General features: G+C 37.1%; 1 non-coding gene across 1 annotated transcript; it reads right to left on the minus strand.

Moving 5' to 3' along the window:
- Positions 1-308: 308 nt before the first annotated feature.
- Positions 309-415, minus strand: LOC115032272 (U6 spliceosomal RNA). The gene has a single exon (XR_003837912.1). It is a non-coding gene; the product is annotated as a U6 spliceosomal RNA (small nuclear RNA).
- Positions 416-8,750: the final 8,335 nt, after the last annotated feature.

Consider the following 8,750-nt stretch of genomic DNA (forward strand, 5'->3'; position numbering starts at 1 on the left):
GTACTGGTTAGTTCATATTGTTGTTCCACCTGTAGGGTTGCAGATCCCTTTAGCTCCTTGGGTAATTTCTCTAGCTCCTCCATTGGAGGCCGTGTGATCCATCCAATAGCTGACTGTGATCATCCACTCCTGTGTTTGCTAGGCCCCGGCATAGTCTCACAAGAGACAGCTATATCTGGGTCCTTTCAGCAAAATCTTGCTAGTGTATGCAATGGTGTCAGCGTTTGGAAGCTGATTATGGGATGGATCCCTGCATATGGCAATCACTAGATGGTCCATCCTTTCGTCACAGTTCCAAATTTTGTCTCAAAAATATGGAACGCTTCACGAATTTGCGTGTCATCCTTGCGCAGGGGCCATGCTAATCTTCTCTGTATCGTTCCAATTTTAGTATATGTGCTGCCGAAGCGAGCACCTAACAGATACTTTTAAATACTTAAATTTCTGCTTAAGGATAGTTTTGTATTTCTGTCATATATACTATAATCTACAGATTTATAATAAAGCATTTCTCTTCTTTATGTCTGTGTGGAATGATAACAACAGGAAACTGATAGCGTCTTTATCACATTGTTAGCAAAATGGATTCAGTCCAGGGAACAGATTTCACAAAGCACATAGATTCTCTTCTGTAACTATTGCATCTGGCCTTGGAGAAGGCCATGATTTGTTCATTATATAGAACTGCATAAATAATGTACTTGACATTTAGAAAAATTATTTGTTCTAACTCAGACCACTCTCCATGCAAATAAAGCCTAACTTTAATGCTTCTAAAATGTGTGTGGTAGCACTTTTTAAAATTGATTTTAAAAGCAAAAAATGTCCAAACTTTAATATGTGCACTTTTTCTCAGACATGTATTTATCTGTGGGAATGGGATGTACATATGACACTTCACTGTGGTGTGGCCATCAGAGGACAGCTTGCCATGTGGACCCTGGGGACAGAGCTCAGGTTGTAGGCTTGCCAGTAAGTGCCTGCTGAGTCACCTTTCATAAATGAAATCATGCTTCTGAAAACCAAATACCATGACTCTGAGACATATTAAAGTGATCTATATAAGTTACACCCCTACTGAATGACAGTACCTTGCCATGCTAGCCTTCCACAATTGATCCCATGTACCAGAAATGTACTATTGTTGGATTGATATTTCCAATAGCCATGATAAGAAATAGACATCTTTGACATTAGTTATTCTGCCTACCATAATTTTCTTTTTTAGGAAAGTAAGAAGACTTCTTGGAATAATTTGCATAAGTAGTGAGGGAGAGGAGCCAGTCCTGAACTCAGACTTGCTGTCTCAGACTCCAGGGGACTGCTGATCTGCTGCTCTCGGTTTCTTTGGTTCTCTCCTTCCTTTGAAATTCCCATTGTTTCATTTGTCAAATTATTTTCAGAGTGCTCTGTCTATACGTAGCTAATTTATAGCTTCTAATACATTGTTGGCCTTGAACCATACAACCAAGGAGTTTGTCTAAGCATTTTACAGGGGAAAAGCTTTGAGTTGGGAGAAATCATTTTTCATATAATATTTGAAATCGTGCTTTCACATTTCCTGCGTCTTCTTAGAGAACTAGATTTAGTGTCTCATCCCTTTAACAACACTTTTGCAATGAAAGTGTTAAATGACACAGCATTTCACATGGTATTAATTTATTTATCTACTTTATTGTCTGATTTTTGTATACCTTTTACTCACCTATCTGTCTTGTACAATTTCATACCATTGTATTATTTCATCTATAACATAAGGCTCAATTGTTTAGCATAATCACACACCATGTTTAATCTATTCCTCCAAACATCCATTCTTAGGGTATTCTTAGACAAAATTAATGACAATAATGATAATTAAAAGCAATCATCCTTAATTTAATAAGGGTCATAGGACAAGTTTATTTGTGTGATGCTAGGAGCAGACAATGTTCTCTACAGGCCCATGTGATTTGACTCTTGGTCCATAGTCAATGTGACTCTATTTTGGAAAGTTGTAGGTCCTTTGAGGTGTGAGGCACAGCATGAAGTTTACAGCTCAGTCCCATTTCTAATCCTGTTTCTATTTTCTGATTGTTGCCATGGGATAAGACTCTGCTATGAGCTTCTATTACTGTCAGGTACTGATGCGTTCTTCCTTATGCTGCCATGTTCCCTCTGAACTGATAAGCCTTTCATCCCATAAGTTGCTGCCACCAAATATTTTGTCACAGAAACAAGAAGAGTGACTAATATAGTTTGGAAACACGTTCTGAGATGAAAATTTGCTTATAGGTGTTTGAGGTGTGACTTCTCTTCTGTTCCTGTACTTAAGATATCAGAGAAATGGGAGAGTTCAAGAAAGTGAATTTTTCTATTCTATGAGGCAGAGACTTTCTGTTTTTAAGCACTCATCCCCAACAAGTGACAGTTTTCTTCTGCAGTTGCCCAGGGCTTATGAGAATCTGGAAATAGAAAAATGTTCAAGTACACTGACCCACATTTCCTCATATCAGCTTCAATGTCCTACTCCCATGTTATTTATAAGACAAGGTAGAGAACACAACCATTTTTAAAAAAACCTTGTGTAAAGCTTGCACCTGATCTCCAGTCTTTGATCCTCTGAGGACAGGAACGAGTCTTTTCATCAGTAGCCAATGGCTTAAGATTTCACTTGAATTCGTAATTAGTCACCACCTATACTTAATGACTTTCCCAAACATCGGAGTAGCTTCTGGCAACACCCACACAATCACATGATCTTTATGATTACAGCTTTTTTTCTAAATCACTAAGGCACAAAGGACATTTCCATTATTAGCATATTCTCTTCCATTTGTGCCCCATTCACGTTGTCACTGGTGAATGTTAGCTATTGCACACTGTGATTTCCTGTTAGAAACTCTCTAAATGTTACCTAATGGCCAAGAGTAAATTCAAACAACATTTCACTTTTCACAACTGATTCTTAGAGCTTACTCTCTTAGATAACTTCCAAGAAATAGGCTTTTATAGATACTTAAGGGCAAGAACATCTCTAGAAAGATGTCTGCGTGTGCGGCAGTATTCAGACAATGCCACACTGCAGCAGGGCATTTCTGATTGCTCTTCAGTGTCTGTCACTGTATGTAAGCACTATTTCTTTGGGAGAAGCAGTTCCCTTAAGCAGCAAGGGTTATTCTTGAAGTCTTGGTGGAAGAAATCAGTTGGAAAAAAACACCAGTAGGTAATAATCTCAAATATAGATAAGGGATTGAATATTTTGGTCTAAAATGAGAGTCCTAAATTCCTTCCTCAATTACATATTTTGAAAAAAATTCTGCATTACCTTCCCTTCAAAAGACTACAAAATTACAGAGGTTCTCACTATTTTTCTCACAATAATTATTATAAAAATTATTGATTATGGCATAGAAGCACATTTATTTTCTTCTTTAAACTCATGTCATTTACTTATCTTTAACTAAGTATATATCTCAACAATCATTAATGAGTACCCATTAAGCATTGGACTGAGTGGGCATTTCTGATTGCTCTTCAGTGTCTAACTGTCACCGTATGTAAGGACCATTTCTTTGGGAGAAGCACTTCCCTTAAGCAGCAAGGGTGATTCTTGAAGTCTTGATGGAAGAATCAGCTGGAAAAAAACACCAGTAGATAATAATCTCAAATATAGATAAGGGATTCAGATATAATGGTGTTTGTGGTACCAAAGCACCAAGTTAAGGCAAGATCTATTCTTCATGGAAGATACGTTTTTATGAGGAAGATGGGCAGTGATAATATTCGTATTGATCATTTAGTGTTTTGATAGACTCTTCCCTATATACTCTATAAGACAAAATGAATTGCATAAAGAATGTGTCCACTCTTACTAGCAGAAGAAACAGGACATATAAGCAAGTAAAAGAAAAAAGATAATTTCAAATATTGATAAGTAAGTGAAACAAAATACCAAAAGGTAATGGGACCTGACTGTGATGGGAAAAGACTTCTCTGAAATTGAAGGGCTAAGTGGGTGGCATTTGAGATTAGACTTTCATAATGAGAAAGGAGTAGTCATGGAAAGCGAGTGAGATATGGTCAAGTTAAGGCAACCACTGGGTTCTCCTGGGAAAGAGGAGACCTATGGATGGGAAGATGGACAGGCTGAGGAGAGAAACTGATGTTACATTAATGGGATGCCCTTGCAAACAACTGTAAAAGTTTCTTCCAAGTGTTGGGAAGCCATGAGAAGATTTTGAGTAGGTATATATTAAATCTTTAAGAACAATTACTAAGGCTTTCATGAAAAGAAAAATGAATATGTGATGAATCAGTTGTTGTTGGGTTACAAGTAATGTAATAACAAAGGGTAACTTTAATTTTGTTATGGTTCATAAGAGCTATATCTGGTAATGGTCTGCTTGCTGGTAGAATCCTAAAGCAGTAATCCATTACGTAGTAAGAAGAAGAGACAGGGAACTGATCTGTCTAGACATGCATGATTCTACACCTATTTAAATTAGCAGCACACATGCATGTCCTCCCATTCTACAACTCTTTAGGGGAAAGAGACGAATTAGGATGATTCTATTTTCATCTGTGTACCTAAGAGACAAACAAAGGAGATCATGGTGAGTGGCACTTGTTCTGGAATGATGTGGTCAGCGGTAATGGGAACCACTACTCCAAGCTTGTAGAGATTATGGACACAGAAGGGTTTTTGTGAAACTCATGTTGGAGCAGATGTTTAAGAACTATCTAGTCCTGTAAAGATACAGGGTTTCATGAATACTTCAAAGGGAAAGCTATTAACATCAATAAGAGTATGTGACAAGAACAAGAGGCTATTAGGCTACAGGGCAGTGCTTTGAGATAGGTTGGATAACAAAGCAAGGACCAATTGCTACTGACTACTTTGTCCCCAAGCCTGTGTTTACATCAGCAAATGTATTGATTAGATAAAAAGCTGTTAGTGAGGGCTAGAAGAAGGACCAGCTCAGCTGGGAGCAAAATGGGGTTTTTAGTCTTTAGATATCTGGCAGAACTTATCTGTGTTATTACTTATTTCCTGAGGCAAATTAGACATTTTTAAATTGTGCGTTCAGACTCCCTATGACTGAGTAAATGAAAAAAAATTCATTTGCAGTTTACAGTTTTAAGTGTAGAGTTAATTTTTGGCAGGTTTGCTAACACTAAAAATATAGAACACTTTGGGCTAGAGAGATGGCTCAGTAGTTAAGAGCACTGACTGTTCTTCTGAAGGTACTGGATTCAAATCCCAGAAACTGCATGGTGGCTCACAGCCATCTGTAATGAGATCTGTCACCCTCTTCTGGTGAGTTGAAGACAGTTACAGTGTACTTAGATATCAAGCTGGGCCGAGCAGAGCAACCAGAGTGAGCAACCTTCATTCCCAGCAACCACATGAAGGCTCAAAACCATCAGTACAGCTACAGTGTACTCATATACATAAAATAAATAAATTAATTAAGTAAAAAAATACAGAACACATGTCCTGTTCAAAACATTCTCTATTTTTAATGTTGTTATAAGGTAACGTAAACAGAATTATACTCATCTTATTAAGGAGTTAAAATGAGGCATAAAATTAAGTCCACATGTAAGACTCAAAAAATAATTGATACTAAATACATATTTTGTACTAAGATTTGCTAGATGGTTTAGGGTCTTGGCCAAAATGAATTCCTAAGTAGCAAAAAAGCTTGAATTAGAATTCAGGACCCTTGTTTCTTAGTCTGGATCCTTCTGATCTGCTCTTTCTTCTAGTGAGTCATCACCTAAAACAGTCCTTGAAGGACACTTCTGAACTCTTACTTGGTGTGAACAAGACTAAAGAGAAGCTTCAACATCTGATGTTTTGTACAGAACAGCATCCTCTTCCTCTTCCTTCTCATCTTCCTCCTCCTCTTTCTCCAGTTTTCTTTCTCCTTCTTTCTCCTCTCCCTCCTTCTCCTCTTCCTCCTTATTTTTCTGTTCTCCCTTCCCCTCTCCATTCCTCTCCCCACCAATTAAAATCCCAAAGTTAAACTGAGGAGAAAGAAGAAAGCTGAAAAATTCACCAAAACCTTAAGGAAAAAAATTGCTTAAGTTTGTCTTCTTAGCTTTCATTTTTAATCTTTCTGTTTTCTGGAGCCGTGCATTTTGTTTTTCTAAGATCAAGAAAAACTGAATGAACAACTGCTGTCCCATACACTTCCATTATCGGGGAAGTTGACAACTTTACTGCCTGTTATTTATTTTTTTGTATAATTCTCTCTATTTTATGTAAAAATCAGGATTTTTTTAAACACTCAGATTTTAAGCATTTGGAGGGCAAAAACAATATCATCCCTGCAGTTTGTACAAAGTAAAGAAAAACATCAATTTTTACTCAGCATGGCCATTTTGCTATTTTATATTAAGGAAACAATTATAAAATGCTAGTATTTATTAGCTAATACATATTTACTGAAAGAATTCTAGTCAAACTCTATCTCAACATGCTCAGTAAGGTATATATAGGGCAAATCATAATCAGAGGATATGACTTAATGAATAGAAGACTGAAGCCTGTGCCAGAAAACAAAATGTTTTTATTTTTCTTGAAAATATTCTTTAAAACCATAATTATTTCTTTTCACATTGTTAGCCCAAAACTCTGTTCAGTAATATGATAGTATTACATCATCCTTTTAGATTAATTGGATCTGTTAGTCATGAAGGCGTCTGTGTTAATTAGCTTTATATTACTTTAACAAACTACCGGAGTTTACCAAGAAGAAAGCTTAATTTTGATTGAAGGCTTCAAGAGTGTCCATTGGCTTTGCCTGTGATGAGGCTAGTGTATGGTAGGGAATGTTATGTAGGAAACAGTGTCATAAGGTAGCTAAAAAGCAAAGAGAACAGGAAGAAGACCAGAGTCCTACTATGCTTTCCAGTGCCATTTTGCCAAAGATTAGATGTCTTCTCAGTAAGTCCCATCACCTAAAGACAACATCACCTTCAAGTGGTCCCATGAGTCAAGAAAACATCTTCAACACATGGCCTTTAGGGGACTTCTTAGATCCAAACAATAGCATTGTTTACTTTGGCATATTTTGCTATAAATAGAAAAGTAGCTGGGCTCTTTCCAACCATAAGCTTCTCTCTGGAGAAGCTGGGTCTACTGTATAAATTCCTGGGTCCCATATGGACAATGGTGAGATTCCTAGATGTTCTCCATTTCTCCTAAGTGATACTAAAGATTGTGGGTATTTCACATTTTGAAGTTCAGTTAACTGCGGCTGCTGTGAGATGGAATATCTTAGAAGCAATAACAAGACAAAAGATGTCGCCCAGAAGATTCCATTATGAGACTAATAGCATTGTAATAGCATAGGTGGGTGGATTTAAAACATGTTTATTCTCTTATTTTAAATACTGCTAATAATAACATAATCATTATTAAACAGTGTGTGATGATTTATTTTCAATGTCTACTTGGTATGGTTGAAACAAACTCCAAGATGAAAGCCAGCCACCTTCTAGATTTCTTTTGTTCTCCTCCCAAACCTCGCCAATTGATCACAGCTCCTCACCTCACATTCACCTGTTATGGTCACTGGAAGTCCTCCGAAGACATTTGAAAACATCTTGTCTTTGAAGTCTACGGAATTTCCTGTGCCACACATCACCATGCTTTCTCTAACTATGACAAGTGATAGAAATCATAATGTATGCTGTGTTGTCTCAGCAAAAAGCATTCACCTACTAAACCAAACACAAATTATTACCAAAAGGAAGAATTTGAAGGTTCCGATAATGTAGAGTTGGAAATATTTGAGAAACTAGAAACGCTAAACACCACCTATATGATTTTTAGATGTAGACTGTGCATATCAAACTAGAATGCTGTTACCTCATATGCAAGTTCAGCTGATATGTGTTAATTTCAAAAGGAGAAATATCATTTCAGCCTGACTTTATTCTAAAAGACAAAGAATTTAAAATGTCATGAAAATACACAAAGTAGTAGCAAAAACACGAAGGGCTCTTTGTTCTTAGCTATGTCATCATATATTCACGACACACATTTATATTTCTTTGTCTTTCTCTGCTTTGAAGACTGAGCTATGTATATATTACACAATTCATTATTATTTATTAACTACCTGAAATCATGCATTATTAATTAACTGTCTCATTCTGATATTGTAAAAATCATGAACTTCAGCAGACTGGAGTGACACTCCAGCAGGCACACTAGGGCCTCATTCAGAGCAGTGCCAGAGGTAACAAGGATTTGACCCAGGGATAACATCAAATACAAAACTTGAACGTCTTGTACAAACATAAAACCAAACTGACATACAGCCTCTCTCTGTTTTGGACCGAACATGTCTGTGTCTATTTGGGTAAAACTGTTGGATGCATACTTTTTGGTGAGCTGTCAACAGCAAAGTGTAGAAACAGATGTGTTTCTGCTCTTTCCATTATTTGGGAAGCAAGGCCAGCTGTGCTGGGATTGTGTGCAAAGGATGCTCTCAGAGCTGCCTCTGCACTTGGGGACTTGGAAAGGCTGGCTGCCAGAACAGCATTTTATCAAGAACATCTCTAGACAAGGGTACTGGGCACCATTCTGAGTTAGAGTTGATTCAGCTTCTTGAGGTGTCAACATTCTGTGTCAAAATATATGCTAAACTGGGTACAGGCACTCGGGCTTTGATTTACATGAGAACAACTAGTTTGGAATCATATATTGTCAAAATTTGAAAGCCTATCCATTATAATAGTGAATGCTGCTTGTT

The sequence above is a fragment of the Mus caroli genome, unplaced genomic scaffold (assembly GCF_978045245.1).
Source record: "Mus caroli unplaced genomic scaffold, Mus_caroli_1 scaffold_9, whole genome shotgun sequence".
In the NCBI taxonomy this organism is placed as follows: Eukaryota; Metazoa; Chordata; class Mammalia; order Rodentia; family Muridae; genus Mus; species Mus caroli.